The 17,467-nt window shown below is 46.3% G+C and overlaps 1 protein-coding gene across 1 annotated transcript in view; it reads right to left on the reverse strand.

Annotated features, from left to right (window-relative positions):
- The window catches only part of hif1an (hypoxia inducible factor 1 subunit alpha inhibitor), a 52,350-nt gene that overhangs the window by 34,640 nt on the left and 243 nt on the right, over window positions 1–17,467 (reverse strand). The window lies entirely within an intron of this gene.

Genomic DNA, 17,467 nt, shown 5'->3' on the forward strand with positions numbered 1-17,467 from the left:
TTCCAGGAGCATTGGAAGACCAGGGGTAAGCCTCAGGGACAAAACAGAAAATGAGCCAGGCTTTTATGGCAGCCAACAGGTTTCAACGGCACTGATTCTTCCCCCCACTGGAAAAAAGTACACTCAGCCAAGGCTTAGTTGGTAGCAATAATAAAAACAGAAAGTGCTGGAAAACTCAGTAGGATCTGGCAGCATCTGTGGAGAGAGAGAGAGACACAGTTCACGTTTCGAGTCCAACGTGACTCTTCTTCAACTGAAGAAGTCATAATGGACTTGAAACGTTAACCTTTTCTTTCTCCACAGATGCCTCTAGACCTGAGCTTTTCCAGCACTTTCTACTTTTATTTCTGATCTCCAGCATCCGCAGTATTTTGCTTTCATCTTAGTTGGTAGTGCTCTTGCCTTGGAGCAAGAAGGTTGTGGGTTCAACTTCCACTCAAAGACCTGAGCACATAATCCAGGCTGACACTCCAGTGCATTACAGAGGGAGTGTTGCACTGTCAGAAGTGCTATCTTTCAGACAAGATGTTAAACCGCAGCTTTGTCTGCCCTCTCAGATGGATGTAAAAGATATGGGGAAGAAGGGCATGGGGAGCTCTCCCTTGGCTAATATTAATTAAGCAACCAACACCACTAAAATCTAGTCATTATCACATTGGGATTTTGTTAAGTAACAACTACACTTCAAAAGTGCTTCACTGACTGTAAAGCACTGTGGGATGTCTTGGGGTTGCAAAAGGCACCATATAAACGCAGGTTCTTTATTTTTCTTAACAGGAAATCAAATTGATTAGTTAATGTTTTAGTTTGCTTTTAGTTTAATATGCATGCTACCCGAAGAAAGAAAGAACATACTGCAAAAGGAAACTGAATCTGTAATTGATCTCAATCAGTTTGTCACGGTGCAAACCTAACTGCTGCCTATAATTTATAGCTGCCTATATTCAATTCCAAACTGAACAGCTACTGGGAACAGATCAAACAATCAAAACAAATTGCACCCATGTTAATAATTCACAAAGCTGAGACAAGAAGTGTAAGTTGCATTGTAGCTGGCAATAAATCAGGCATTCCTCTGCAGTCAAAACTCAAGCATGCATCAAAAGGCTGTTATTATCCTTCAGAGGTTAGAGAGGTGAGCAACAGTGATGACTCACTAATATCAGGAATTTTAGTTATCTGAAAAATTTGAGGAAGTTGGGGGGGTGGTAGTGTTTGCTTTCTTCGGGAAAAAGACTTTGAGGTGACTTAATAAAAATTTTCAAGATTGTTAAGGGATCGACAAAGTTCACCTCTGCAAATTGTTCAGTAGAGCACTGAGTGTAAATGCCAGGAGCAACAACTTAAAACTTAGGAGTAAGAAACGAAGTCAGGCAGAAATTCAGAAGGGATAAAATGTGAAATCAAAACAAGATCATTAGAGCAAACTTCAGAGATGAAAAGAGGCCCAGCATAGGTAAATGACGTGGTAATGTTGGAGATAGTGCTCCAGATTAGCAGTGAGAGAGGATGTACACAGACTAATGCTCCCTGACCAGGAGTAAAAGGGTTGTAACAACAGCTAGAGATTTATGAGTAATTGGGGAGATTTGCAAAAACATGATAAAGTTTATGCTTGTATTTAAAAAGAATAATACCAAAAGCAGGCAGGAAGTAAAAAAGGAAATTAGAAGGGATAAGAGTATGGGAAAAGACTAGTCAATATAAAGGCTTTTATAAGCAGATTAGAAGATAGTCAAAGAAATGATGGGACCACAAAGAGACAATTTAAATTAGAGATTAAATAACCATGTATTATAAAAGGTGAAAGAAAGGAGTATATCAGGAGACTGTTTAAAACAGCAGATACACTAAACAAAATGGACCAAAACTGGAAACTAATTATGGCAAAGTATTACAAGGTGATAAATGTTACAGTCTTAGTAAAAAGGGGCTGGGAATAGCCAAAGTTAACTCTAGACCAGTTAGCCTCACATTTGTTGCAAACAAACAGCTAGCAAGCAGAAGGGATAACATAAGTAGCTTGTCGGGGACTATCAAGATGGCTTTGTAAAGAGAAAGTCAGACAGGACTAATTTAATCAAATTCTTTAAGGAAATTGCCTGAGGATTTGGAAGCTCATAGACTTTATTTTTGATGAGGAATCCCTTCTGAAATTCACATCCCATGTGCCCAGCCCCCACTCTGGCCTTTCTAAGAATCAGAATTTTTGCAGCCTTATACTATGTGGACTGCAGCGGTTCAAGAAGGCAACTCACCACCACCTTCTCAAGGGCAACTAGGGATGGGCAATAAATGCTGGCCCAGCCAGTAAAGTCCACATCCCGTGAATGAACAAAATAAAACAATAGCATTTCCCAGTCCATAAGTAATAAAAACTTTTAAATGTATATTAAGTAGAAATGCAGACGTTTGACCAATAATGTTCCTTAAAAAAAGACATGCATTTACATAGTGCCTTCACGACTTTGCGTGGGCACAGACTACCCCCCATGGTGTCACTTTGCATGTCCTTTTTACTGATAATGGAGATGAGGGTATTCCCATTGGGCAACTAGCTGCTGATAGTAATGGTGCTGAGGGCATAAATGTTTGTTTCTTTTGAAGAACAATTGGCACAAAGGCCAGCAAAAAAACAAAAAAATAAAAATGGCCCAGAATGGCCTTAATTCCTTTATACTAATGTTCCAATTAAATGAACCCCTGCCAGAATTCGCCTTCAGTGTCATTCGCGAGGTGTCAGCTGTGGCTCAGTTCATAGCACCCTCGCCTTTGAATCAGAGGGTTGTGGGTTCATGTCCCACTCCTGGAAACCAAGTACTGTGATTGTACTCGAAAGAGTTGCAATCTGTGGCTGTTGATAACTCGAAAGAGTTTCAGTGTCATTCGCTCTGGACATCCTCCCTGTATTAAAGTTAATAGGTTCCAAGCAGGACATCCACACTCCATTTTCATATTTAAATAAAGTTTACACCTGTTCCACACAGAATCTTTGATTTCCTGCCTGAAGCCTCATTGAAAGTATGAATGGCATGCAAAATGGGTGATCAGTTGGGACTGATTACTGTCAATTTTTATAACTCGTTATGCTCCATCACCACCCCTTTCTGGGTTGTAACTGGTGTTGTCATCCTTGTCCATCATGTGTGGTGACCAGAGCAATGGCTAAACAAAGTCCATCACCAGAGGTCAAAGTAATACCACGAGCAGATGTTAGAGTAGCCAAAGCTTTCTTTAAGGATGCGGACAATTCAAAGGGAGTATTTGGCATGTCCTCATTAATTGAGGCTCAGAAAGCAGAACCAGAGTTAAACAAGTTAGCACAGTCAGCTCACACTGAAGTTGAGGCTAAAGGAGTTCCGGAGTGCTATTACATTAAAAATGGAGTTCTGATGAGGAAGTGAAGACACCCTCACAGACCTGTGGATGAGGAATGGACAGTTGTTCATCAGATAGTGGTACCACCCAAATATCATAAGGAGATATTGCGAGTAGCACATGAAATTCCTACAGTAGGGCATGTAGGAATACGGAAAGCCCAAGCATTGATAAACAGACATTTTACCTGGCCAAGACTTCATAAGGACATAGTGCAATTTTGTAAAACGTGTCATACATGTCAGGTAGTAGGTAAACCTCAACATATAATCAAACCAGCACCTTTAATACCCATACCAGTTTTTGAAGAACCATTCAGTCGGGTATTAGTAGGTTGTGTAGGGCCATTACCCAAAACGAAAGCAGGACATCAGTATATCCTTACAATCATGGGTATGACAACCCGATTTCCAGAAACTATTCCTTTAAGAACAATTATAGCTAACGTGGTAGTGGAAAAGTTAACTCAGTTTTTCACTTGTTATGGTCTACCAATTGAAATACAACCTGATCAAGCTTATAAGAGCCATAAGACATAGGAGCAGAAATTAGGCCATTCGGCCCATTGAGTCTGCTCCGCCATTCAATCATGATAAGTTTCTCAGCCCCACTCTCCCGCCTTCTCCCTGTAACCTTTGATCCCCTTACCAATCAAGAACCTATCTATCTCGGTCTTAAATACACTCAATGACCTGGCCTCCACAGCCTTCTGTGGCAATGAATTTCATAGAAGCTTCTAACTTCATGTCTAAAATTTTCCAGGACATAATCAGTAGTTTAGGTATCAAACAACTAAAGTCTACACCTATCATCCACAGACACAGGGAGCTTTACAGAGATACCATCAGACTCTCAAGACCTATTGCCATGAATATCCAAAGGATTGGGACAAGGGATTAGATTTCTTACTATTTGCTACCAGAGATTCTCCAAATGAATCTAGTGGATTTAGTCCATTTGAATTGATCTATGGTCATGAAATAAGAGGTCAGTTAAAAGTGATTAAGGAAAAGTTTCTAAAGCAAAAAGATGAATCCTCCATGTTTGATTATGTGTCCATATTTCTAGAAAGACTCACAGGAGCACGTAAAGTAGCTGAAATACATAACTGTGTGGTTCATTTAGGCAATGTAGTTATAGTAACACATGGGAAGAACATGTAAAGCAATTAGAGGGCCTGTTTAAGCAATTGCAGTTGGCTGGCTTACTCATAAATCTGGCCGAAAGCGAATTTGCAAAAACAAGGATAACTTACCTAGGTCACATCGTAGGGCAAAGGCAAGTGTTGCCAAGGACAGCAAAAGCGAACGCTTAATAGATTTCCCTATTCCTAAAACTAAACGAGAAATTATGAGATTTTTGGGAATGTGTGGGTTTTATCGGAAGTTTGTGCCTAACTTCAGCTTCTATCAATTTGTTAAGAAAATAGGAAAAAGTGGTATGGTCAGCAGAATGCCAAACAGTGTTTGAAAAGCTGAAGGCAACCTTAATAAACGAACCAATGTTGGCCGCCCCGACTTACCAAAACTTTTAAAATGGCAATTGATGCTAGTGACTTGGGGGTAGGTGCAGTCCCATTACAAGATGATAAATTAGGGATAGAGAAGCTGGAGTGCTACTTTTCCAAGAAACTAAATCACTATCAGAGAAAGTACTCTACAATGGAAAAAGAAACTCTAGCATCGCTGTTGTCTCTTCAACACTTTGAAGTTTACGTGCAACACGATAACAAAGAAACACTAATCTACACTGACCACAATCTGCTGGTTCATTGAAAAGTTTAAAACTCAAAATGCGAGACTGTTTAGACGGAGTCTATTGTTTCAACCATTCAATGTAAAGATTGTTCACGTTGCCAGCAAAGATAATGTGATTGCGGTTGCATTGTCCTGGATGTACAATACTGAAATAAGTTAAAGGGGTAAGAAATGCTGAAGATTGTACTAGGAGGAGGAAGGATGAATGGAATTAAGTTTTGTGTTTTGTTGTCCATATGTCACATACCTTATGATGAAATGTCGTTTCATCTCTTTTAAGGGTGGAGGCATGTAAAGAACATACCTTTTTATTTCTGTTGGACTGTGGATTAAAATTACAATGGCTGCAGTTTGAAAGACATGTCTACTGGAACAGTGTGAGGGATATATACAATGTTGCTGTTCTGGAACAGAGTGTGCCATGAAAGACAGAATGGTGCCAAGGAAGAGTCTGGTCTAACGGAACTGCCTAGCAACAACATTTTAATTGGCTCCTAACCAGGTCCCCAGGGTATGTGAGAGAGCAGTGCAGCAGAAAAGCTCCTAGCCTGAAAAGAGAAAAGACCTAAAACTTCTTTCGCCTGTGTGTGTAAGACTCTAGTAATTCTACAATAATAGCTAGCTATTTTTCTCCTCTCATTTCTCTGTAACCTGCTATCTTTCTGAAAAACCCCTGTCAAGAGGAAAAGGGGAAAATCGCCATTAGAGACATTGAAAAGCAAGCGCTCAACCAGTGAACTAAAGACTGAAAGTGCTGGGAAGACCACCTTGCGTCATCAACAAAGAACTGAAAGGAATTTGAAAGACATCGATCAAAATCAACCCATCGAATTCTGTACTCCGGAATTGGTGCTTTGAAATGTTTTACCCTTAAAATCTATGTTTTTGTGCATCTTATGTGTCTTCCTTGTGTGTGTATAGGGATTTAGGAAGGAGTAAAGTTTAGGTTATAGTGTTAGAAATTAGCAGTTCATATTTCTTTCTTCTGCCACTGGTTAAAGACAATTTGTTCAATAAACAGTTATTTACTTGTTAAGTTTACAAACCTGGTGCTCGTATTCTGTTAACCTAAATTAAACAATTAGATGGTTTGATCAGACTTTTGCCGTGGCTCGGGGAACAGTGGGGCTTGATAGTGTCACGACTCACTGGGGATAGTGCGCTGTAATATCTTATATCTATGGCCCCTACTTTTGGTTTCCTCCACAAGTGAAAACATCTCTGCGTCTACTTTATCAAATCTCTTCATAATTCTCTCAGGTCACCCTTCAGCCTTTTTTCTAGAGAAAAGAGCCCAGCCTATTCAGCCATTTCTGATAGTTATAAACTTTCAGTTCTGATAGCATTCTTATGTATTGTTTTTACACCATCTCTAGTTTCTCTAGATCCTTTTTATAAGGAGAACTATGCACAGTATCTAAACATGTTTTATTTCTCTTCCAATTTGTACGTGTACTGTATTACACTGAATCATTATATTTTGCTCAAATTATAATTCTGTTCTCCGCTGTGCACATTTCAACAAATTGCTGACATCAATGATAAATACACCATACTAAAATGAAGCATTTTGACAATTGACATTATATCAAAGAGCAGCAAAATGCACACAGAGAGAGTGGACTGAAACATTGTCTTGCTGCATTGCGACCCATGTCATTGGGGGAACAGTACAACATCCAAGCCTGATCCTGATATCCACACAAGCCACACTTAGACTAAGAGATCACTGCAAAGAGATCAGGACAGGGAACCCTGGCTGATTTTCCACAACCCCAAGCACGGAGCAGAGGATAATTAGACATTTCCGCTACCACTCCAGCCAGCTCGGAACAGACAGGGCTAATAAACCTGATCTGCTTAGCCAAACTAGTCAATGCATTAACCAGCAGAGAGATTGAGGGGGATATAATGGACCTTTCCTGGGTACTTTTATTTTGTTAATAAATCAATATTTATGGTACTGACAGAATTTTTTGCCAGTTGAGGTTTTGATAGCTTGAATAGGGAAAAACGTTTTCTCCTAATATACATTTGCAGTGTTGGAATAAGGAATGCTTCGCTATGGGGAATGGCTGAGGCAGAGAAATTGCACCTGGGATAAATTTTAGAGGTGGAGGAAAACACATAGCAAAGAGAAACTGGGAGCAGGACAATGATTCATTTTGGATTTCCCAGAGTTGGCACAGACAGAATGGGCTGAATGGCCTCCTTCTGTGTGGTAAACTTTTATGGCAGCATTTGGAGCCCTGCAACCATTCGTTGCAATATGTGGGCACCATGGCCTAGACTTTGATTGCTGTAATTGTGACAACTGAGGTTACCCATTTAAAATAACAACACCTGTTAAAATAATACCAACCGGAACACCCAGGCTTCTACATAACAAATGTTCATATTGAACGGTTGCAGTAAGGTTCCCCCATGCAGATGGTCTTATTGATGCCATATCTATTATTGAGAGAAACAGGTGCTACAACAGTGATTTACAGCAGTACTTGTGATACACGTTTACTGTTGACCTAAAGCATTTCCGCTTTGCTTCAATGCTAAACCTGTGCAGTATGAATCAGACGGTAGGGTAAAACCTGACTCCACAGTATGTGCTTAAAAGGCTCATTCCTCCAGGGGGTGTCAATCCCATTTGCTTTGGTGGCAGGTTAGGACTCAGCTCCAGATTCAACGAATACCTCAATTTATTGTGGTGCCTTTCACACCCTCAGAATGCTTCACAACGACTGAAGTGCTTTTGAAATGCAAACTCGTCAGCTAATCTGCACACAGCAAAGTCTACTAACAGCAATGAGATAAATGACCAATGAGTCAGTTTTGTCGGTGTTAGTTCAAGGACAAATATTGGCCAGGACGCTGGGAAAACACTTTGCTTTTATTCTGAAATGGCAATGGGATCTGTATGTTCACCCAAACAAGCAGATGCAGCCTCGGTTTTAATATCTGATCTGAAAGACAACAGTCCCTCAGCATTGCACTGATCATTCGCCAAGGTTCTGGGTTCAAACCAGAGAGGGACTTCAACTCTCAACTTTCTGACTCAAAGACGAGAGCAGTACCAACAAACTAAGCAAAACTGCCTTGCATGAATGCTGTAGCTGTTGTGCAGATGCATCCTATGCTAACAGCAAGAGACAAGGACATTGCTCTCTGTGCAGTACCAATCAACTTCACAGGTTCTGATTATACCAATCCATTGAGAATAACCCAATTTTTTGAGGTTCAGTGAAATGACTGATGTGTATTATTAGAAATTGCTTAAACAACATACCTCAACATTCACTTAAACTAAAACAGGTAGAACTAAGAAGTTCAGCCCCTCTGACGGACTATAAAAAAATAAAGCCCGGAGCTAAGTATTTACAGGATACACAGCAAACTGTACAAGTTTCAGAACCCCTGTAACTGTGTGTGCGCTTTCTACTTCAAGGCACATAAGGTACAGCCTTAGAATAAGTGTGGTAGCATGCTTCAAGTTATCCAGTAATAAGCTGTTGGTGGATCAGATTTGAGCCTTCTTATCGCCACAAGTAGCCAAATCATAAATGAATAGGATCAATTGTTAGCACTTTGATCTGGAGTTAGCTTTTATATTAGCATCCAATTTACACCACACTTTTAGCATGGATACAAAGCTGAAAAAGCTACACGCCGACAGTAAATCTGCAGTGTAAATGAAGCCATAAATCACTGCTTACAACACCTGTTTCCCTCGTGAACTCTGGAAAAGCAAACCATTATAAATTTACATTTAGCACTTAAAGAAAAACAAAAATGTGGGCAAAAGCCTCCAGAGAGAACATATCTGATACAAATGCCACTGACAGACTGACATTAATGGTATAATGACCAGATGGGGGTACCATTGGCCATTCCTTCTGGTACTGACGTGCCAAATTCAATTTCGGAATATGCCACAGTGCGATCTCAACCCTTGATTTCAGGGTTGTTAGCCGCAGTACCATAGTCATTAATATGTAGGGCTGTCAACTCTACTTGAACCTATTCTTGGAAGTTTCAAAATATGACAGCCCACTTTCAAGCACTTTGTTTTTCCACCTCTAATAATTTTATAGACAAAAACATGCAATGAAAATGAAAAAAATATATATGCTTTTTAATGGCTCTAAGACTTTTCTCCCAGGTTGCCATCAGCAATGACCTGGAGAATAATCTTTAATTCCTGGAGACTCCAGGACAATTCTAGAGGGTTGGCAATTTTATCTATCAGTGAACACACCAAGGACTTTCACTTATACCAGCTGCATCTTAGTACAGCACCACAAAGTGCATTTTATAGTGGGCTTCTGGGGGTCCTGTGTAAGTTATTTCTAAGCTCCAATTTTTTGTTCATTTAATCTCCCTGAGCAGATTCATTGGGGGAAAATTGCTAGCTCTGGCTCATCCCAGCTTTGGTTCATTCTAGGGTGGTTCAGAATACAAAAAAAAACTTGCATTTATACAAAGCTTTACACGATGTCATGACACTCTAAACCTATTCCTAACCACTTCTGAAGTCACTGTTGTAATGCAGGAAACGTGGCAGTCAAGTTACACACAAGCTCCCACAAACAGCCATGAAACAAATGTCCAGATGATCCATGTTGTTAGGTCTTGGTTGAAGGATAAATATTGGCCAAGACACTAACAAAACTCACCTGCTCGTCAAAATTGTGCCTTGGGTCTTTTACGTTCACCTGAGAGCAGAGATTGGTTAACTGCCTCACTCAGGAGGAGCATTTCCAACAGTGCACCACTCTCGTGGTGTTGCGATGAAGTGTCAAAACCAGGTTATGTAGCCAAATCTCTGGAGTGGGGCTTGATCCCAGGGTCTTCTCATTTGAAGCCAAGGGTGTTACCACTGAGTCGAGGCCGAGACATCATTGTCAACACTCATGGTCACGGCCACTGATTTGCTGTTTTCATGGAATGTATTCCCTAAAAGGCTAGCAAAACTTCTGAAACCCCATGTAATAAAAACCGCATTTAACGTAAACCAATGTACCAAATGCTAAACACCAGGAACTGCAGAACCTAATTCCAAAAACATGGTCAAAAACTCCCGAACCAGTTTGCTTAAAGACAGGATTAAATGTATTCAGTCATTGTAAATTCGTGGCCCAGCTCTTTATGCGGTCTCAGGTTAACATCTCATCCAGAAACTCTGACACTGCAGTACCCGAAGACTGCGCTAACCCAGATTACTTGCTTGCGTCTCTGGAGCAGCAACTGAACCCACAACCTATCGACTCAGAAGTGAGAGTGCTACTAATGAGCCAAGTCAGAGGGAGATGGGGATTTTGTGCAGGAGGAACAGTAATAGATGCCTCAGTGTGTGAATGCTACAACTGGTGTCAGTTGTAGCTCAGTTGGTAGCATACTAGCCCTGCATCAGAAGATCGTGGGTTCAAGACCCACTGAAGAGAATTGAGCATAAGATCTAGGCCAGGGCTTCCGAAATGTGGATTGTGAATACCAATGCGATTGCAAGGTGAGATTTTGGGGTCATGAGCTCCGTTACATCAATGGCTGTCGCGGAGCTCGGACTCAATGCGAACAGCTGCGAGGTCCCTTTAAATCCTCGTCTTTTTTCTAATGGCGTGCGTGGTCTAACGGACAGATCTTTGAGGCCTGATTGTTGCTACAAAAAAATAACTGTGAAAAGGTAGTTTTTAAAAAAAAACCTTGCTGTTTAAACGCTTTCAGCCAGGCTCAACTTCACTTCCACCTGCCCCGCTCAGCAGCTGAAGCCGAGACACCCCGCCCCCCCCAAAAACCCCGGGCAGCTTCTCACTCTGGGGCTCATGTGAAGTCTGGGGCATTATAATGGGATCACACTGGTAAAAAATTTTGGAAAGCACTGATCTAGGCTGATACTCCCGCGCTTTACTAAGAAAGTGCTAAAATGGAGGTGGTGCCATCTTTCGCATGAGGTGTTAAACAGAGACCGTGTCTGCTCTCTCAAATGAAGGTAGAACATTGTATAATGCTATTTGAAGAAGGGCAGGGGAAGTTTACCCTGGTTTCCTGGCCAATATTTATCCCTCAACCAACATCACCAAAACAGATTATCTCATTGCTGTTTGTGGGTGCTTGTGGTACACAAGTTGGCTGCAGCGTTTCCTACATTATAACAGTGACTGTACTTCAAAAATGTTTTTTTTGGCTGTAAAATGCTTTTAAGATGTCCTGAGGTTACGAAAGGTGCCTTCCTTTAACTGTAGCTCATAGAAATCTACTTATGAAGCCACAGTGTAAACTGAATGGGGTCAGGTCAAGAGGTTACAAGCAAACAGAGACAGAGGTGTGAGGATGTTGAGGTGAGCAAGAGATAAACATCGGGCGGCAATAAGCTGCATAATCCTGTTCTGCTATCAGCTCACCACAACTTAGGAGGTAGAGACTATATCATTTGCTTTTGAGATGAATAGGATTTTCCAGCATTGTTGCCAAAACAGATGTTAACGAAATGGGTAGTAACAAGGGACAAGTTTTTTGGTGGTGCAACGTACCCCAAATATTTGATCAATCACTTCTTATTTTCAGCGTTGTTATATTTCATCAGTGACTGATCACAGTTTGAAAGTAACATTAATCCCTCCCATTTGCTCTGTGCCTCACACCTAAGTTTAAAGTACTTAGGCTGTCTGAGTGACAGAAATTCTATATATCATACAGTGAATTCAAGCCCCGCACTCGCACCCTGCCTGGGTATTGACCACATTCCACTGGCACACTGCTTGCATTTTATCGAGCTGCCTCTCCACCTTCTCGGAGTGATGTCAGCTGTAAATAATTCACTAATGTTACAATCTGTTCTAATGAATTCCCTGCATTACCGTTACCAGACACATTTCTGTTTGTGCAGCGAGCGATACATACACGCCTCTATCCTCAGCTCATTAATTCACTGTGTCCTCTCTCTCAATCCTACACTACTGATTCTTCCAATCTCTACATGAACATATCAGTTCCCCCGCCCCCCCCCGTGTTCTTTTTCTCCTGAGCTCCTATTTTAAGGGGTAGTTGGTCTCCCTGTCCATGGATTTCTTGCCCTCTCCAATATTCTCTTGCATTATCCTTTGGGTGCAATGTCTCAGTGAACCCCTGAAAGGCTCCAGCATCTCATATCACTGGGCATCCTTCACCCGATGATCTGTAAAGACCATATACATTTGAGAGGGGGCTTCACATCGGAACGCAGTCTTTCCCCTGCCAAACATGCCCTCAAACACGAATTTTGTAGCGGGGCTGGGGGACTTGGATTGCAATCCAGAGCGGAAACTTGATCAACAAGGGTAATGTGGATAACTGCTCTACCATGGCAGAGATCAACTAACTCAACACAGCCCACACACTGAACCTAGGGCTTGGCTCAGTTCCATACAAGATACTGTCCTTACAGCTGAGGAACCAGGGAAAGCCAATGTCCCCCTTCCACTAAAGTCTGTTTGTAATGGGTCAGTTGTTCTCTTCCCATCTCATCATACTATTTTGTCCAAGTCAAGAGTTTCTGGAAGATAGTCTGTATATGGGTAATAATATGTCATGGGCATTTAAGTATATAATTGCTTCCAGACTATTATTATTACTACAGAGGATAACCTGAAATATAAAATCTGATTTCTAGCACTTGGCTGTATGGTATAATTCTTCCTCTGCTATATATAATCTGACCATATCTCTTCAGCTGTCCCTCTGTAGCATGCTTCTTCCCAATAACATTACCCTTTGCTGTGCAATGTAGCATTTGCTCTCTGTCCCCATTCCATCATTTCAGCACTTCTAAGCTACAATTCCATGGGAGTACTGCAATGTAGAAAGTGTGACTGTGTGAATGAAATATGAAATTGAGGACTCAGCTACCTGTTCTGGTGGTGGAAGTGAACGCTGATGGTTCAAGGGAACCATTGGAAGATGGTCAGGGAGGATTCTCAGTGCTGTGGCTAACCTTCCTTCCTCAATTATCACCAAAAACAAACTGATTGGCAATTTTTCTCATTGCTGTTTGTGTGATCCTGCTGCGAGCAAAATGGCTGCCACATCTGGCTAGATAACAAACTTTACATCAAATTCACTGTAAATGAAGCACTTGGAACAGTTTTAGATTGGGTATATTATAAATTGAACTCTCTTTTTAAAAGAAAAATTTGCATTTCTTATAGCATCTTTCATGACTTCAGGCACCCCAAAGTACCACACAACTAATTAAATACTTCTTGCTGTGTGGTCATTGTTGTAAAAAGGAAATGCAACAGCGAATTTTCACACAGCAAGCACCCACAAGTCAAAAGAGCAAATAGTCTGTGTTCATGGTGTTGGCTGAGAACTAAATGTTGGCCGGGACACCAGGGAAAACTCCCCTAAACTTCTTTGAATACCTGAAAGGGCAGAAGGGGGTCCCGGTTTAACTTTCATCCAGGAGACAATGTCTCCAACCATGCAGCACTCCTCAACACAAGATCAGAGCTCCAGCCTAGATCTTGTGCTCAAATCTTGAGTGAGGTATGAACTCAAAACTTCTGAATCAAGGGGTGAACGTGTTAACAGAGTCTTAGCTGATGGTGATAATACTTTAAATGGTAATGTAGACAAAAATCCCACACCTGTGATATGGTTGGATGATAAGATGTGAAAATAATTGATCAAAATGCCACTAAGCTGAGTTATTCTTGGTGATGTTAGTAGGTGTATATTGAATTTATTTGTACAGCATTCGTCATAACAACTTTAATGTCACAAATTCGTTAAGTGCTTATTTTTCTACCTGGTCCCTTTTAAAAAAATATTTGGTGGTTGAGAATTTTATGGTACACAGTATTCTGGTTTTGGTATATAGACTGTGCTGGGTTTCCCCTCTGGAACGCACTATGCTGAACTTCCCCTCTGGGGCAGCCTGGGCTGCATCTCCCCCTCTGGGGCAGCCTGGGCTGCATCTCCCCCTCTGGGGCAGCCTGGGCTGCATCTCCCCCTCTGGGGCAGCCTGGGCTGCATCTCCCCCTCTGGGGCAGCCTGGGCTGCATCTCCCCCTCTGGGACAGCCTGGGCTGCATCTCCCGCTATGGGGCTGAGCGGGCTGGATCTCCCCTCCGGGGCTGACCGGGATGCATCTCCCCTCCGGGACAGCCTGGGCTGCATCTCCCCTCTGTGACAGCCTGGGCTGCATCTCCCCTCTGGGACAGCCTGGGCTGGATCTCCCCTCTGGGACAGCCTGGGCTGGATCTCCCCTCTGGGACAGCCTGGGCTGGATCTCCCCTCTGGGGCTGACCGGGCAGAATCTCCACTCTGGGGCTGACCGGGCAGGATCTCCCCTCTGGGGCTGACCGGGCAGGATCTCCCCTCTGGGGCTGACCGGGCAGAATCTCCCCTCTGGGGCTGACCGGGCAGAATCTCCCCTCTGGGGCTGACCGGGCAGAATCTCCCCTCTGGGGCTGACCGGGCAGAATCTCCCCTCTGGGGCTGACCGGGCAGAATCTCCCCTCTGGGGCTGACCGGGCAGAATCTCCCCTCTGGGGCTGACCGGGCAGAATCTCCACTCTGGGGCTGACCGGGCAGAATCTCCCCTCTGGGGCTGACCGGGCAGAATCTCCCCTCTGGGGCTGACCGGGCAGAATCTCCCCTCTGGGGCTGACCGGGCAGAATCTCCGCTCTGGGGCTGACCGGGCAGAATCTCCCCTCTGGGGCTGACCGGGCAGAATCTCCCCTCTGGGGCTGACCGGGCAGAATCTCCCCTTCGGGGCTGACCGGGCAGAATCTCCCCTCTGGGGCTGACCAGGCTGCATCTCCCCTTCGGGGCAGCCTGGGCTGGATCGTTCCTCTGGGATTGACCGGGCTGCATCTCCCCCTCTGGGACAGCCTGGGCTGCATCTCCCCCTCTGGGACAGCCTGGGCTGCATCTCCCCCTCTGGGACAGCCTGGGCTGCATCTCCCCCTCTGGGACAGCCTGGGCTACATCTCCCCCTCTGGGACAGCCTGGGCTTCAACTCCCCTCTGGGGCTGAATGGGCTGCATCTCCCCCTCTGGGGCAGCCTGGGCTGCATCTCCCCCTCTGGGGCAGCCTGGGCTGCATCTCCCCCTTTGGGACAGAATGGGCTGCATCTCCCCCTCTGGGATAGCCTGGGCTGCATCTCCCCCTTTGGGACAGAATGGGCTGCATCTCCCCCTCTGGGGCAGCCTGGGCTGCATCTCCCCTCTGGGACAGCCTGGGCTGGATCTCCCCTCTGGGACAGCCTGGGCTGGATCTCCCCTCTGGGACAGCCTGGGCTGGATCTCCCCTCTGGGACAGCCTGGGCTGGATCTCCCCTCTGGGGCTGACCGGGCAGAATCTCCCCACTGGGGCTAACCGGGCAGAATCTCCCCTCTGGGGCTAACCGGGCAGAATCTCCCCTCTGGGGCTGAACAGGCTGCATCTCCCCCTCTGGGACAGCCTGGGCTGCATCTCCCCTCTGGGGCTGACTGGGCTGCATCTCCCCTCTGGGGCTGACCGGGCAGAATCTCCCCTCTGGGGCTGACCGCGCAGAATCTCCCCTCTGGGGCTGACCGCGCAGAATCTCCCCTCTGGGGCTGACCGCGCAGAATCTCCCCTCTGGGGCTGACCGGGCAGAATCTCCCCTCTGGGGCTGACCGGGCAGAATCTCCCCTCTGGGGCTGACCGGGCTGCATCTCCCCTTCGGGGCTGACTGGGCTGCATCTCCCCTTCGGGGCTGACCGGGCTGCATCTCCCCTTCGGGGCTGACCAGGCTGCATCTCCCCCTCTGGGACAGCCTGGGCTGCATCTCCCCCTTTGGGACTGAATGGGCTGCATCTCCCCCTCTGGGGCAGCCTGGGCTGCATCTCCCCTCTGGGACAGCCTGGGCTGGATCTCCCCTCTGGGGCAGCCTGGGCTGCATCTCCCCTCTGGGACAGCCTGGGCTGGATCTCCCCTCTGGGACAGCCTGGGCTGGATCTCCCCTCTGGGACAGCCTGGGCTGGATCTCCCCTCTGGGGCTGACCGGGCAGAATCTCCCCTCTGGGGCTAACCGGGCAGAATCTCCCCTCTGGGGCTGAACAGGCTGCATCTCCCCCTCTGGGACAGCCTGGGCTGCATCTCCCCTCTGGGGCTGACTGGGCTGCATCTCCCCTCTGGGGCTGACCGGGCAGAATCTCCCCTCTGGGGCTGACCGCGCAGAATCTCCCCTCTGGGGCTGACCGCGCAGAATCTCCCCTCTGGGGCTGACCGCGCAGAATCTCCCCTCTGGGGCTGACCGGGCAGAATCTCCCCTCTGGGGCTGACCGGGCAGAATCTCCCCTCTGGGGCTGACCGGGCTGCATCTCCCCTTCGGGGCTGACTGGGCTGCATCTCTCCTTCGGGGCTGACCGGGCTGCATCTCCCCTTCGGGGCTGACCGGGCTGCATCTCCCCTTCGGGGCTGACCAGGCTGCATCTCCCCTTCGGGGCAGCCTGGGCTGGATCGTTCCTCTGGGACTGACCGGGCTGCATTTCCCCCTCTGGGGCAGCCTGGGCTGCATCTCCCCTCCGGGGCTGAGTGGGCTGCATCTCCCCCTCTGGGGCAGCCTGGGCTGCATCTCCCCTCTGGGGCTGAGTGGGCTGCATCTCCCCCTTTGGGACTGAATGGGCTGCATCTCCCCCTTTGGGACTGAATGGGCTGCATCTCCCCCTCTGGGGCAGCCTGAGCTGCATCTCCCCCTCTGGGGCAGCCTGGGCTGCATCTCCCCCTCTGGGGCAGCCTGGGCTGCATCTCCCCCTCTGGGGCAGCCTGGGCTGCATCTCCCCCTCTGGGGCAGCCTGGGGGGCATCTCCCCCTTTGGGACTGAATGGGCTGCATCTCCCCCTCTGGGGCAGCCTGGGCTGCATCTCCCCCTCTGGGGCAGCCTGGGCTGCATCTCCCCCTCTGGGGCAGCCTGGGCTGCATCTCCCCCTCTGGGGCAGCCTGGGCTGCATCTCCCCCTCTGGGGCAGCCTGGGCTGCATCTCCCCCTCTGGGGCAGCCTGGGGGGCATCTCCCCCTTTGGGACTGACCAGGCTGCATCTCCCCCTCTGGGACTGACCAGGCTGCATCTCCCCCTCTGGGACTGACCAGGCTGCATCTCCCCCTCTGGGACTGACCAGGCTGCATCTCCCCCTCTGGGACTGAATGGGCTGCATCTCCCCCTTTGGGACAACCTGGGCTGCATCTCCCCCTCTGGGGCAGCCTGGGCTGTTTTGGACAGAATCAGCTGGCTCTACCCAACACAGACAACCACCACCACCTTCCCCCTTCCTGTCCCCACATCCTGCCCTATGCAACCCCCCCCACCCCCTCTCCCTCTCCCTCCTCCACCTC

Source organism: Cetorhinus maximus, chromosome 27, assembly GCF_964194155.1.
Source record: "Cetorhinus maximus chromosome 27, sCetMax3.hap1.1, whole genome shotgun sequence".
Taxonomy (NCBI): Eukaryota; Metazoa; Chordata; class Chondrichthyes; order Lamniformes; family Cetorhinidae; genus Cetorhinus; species Cetorhinus maximus.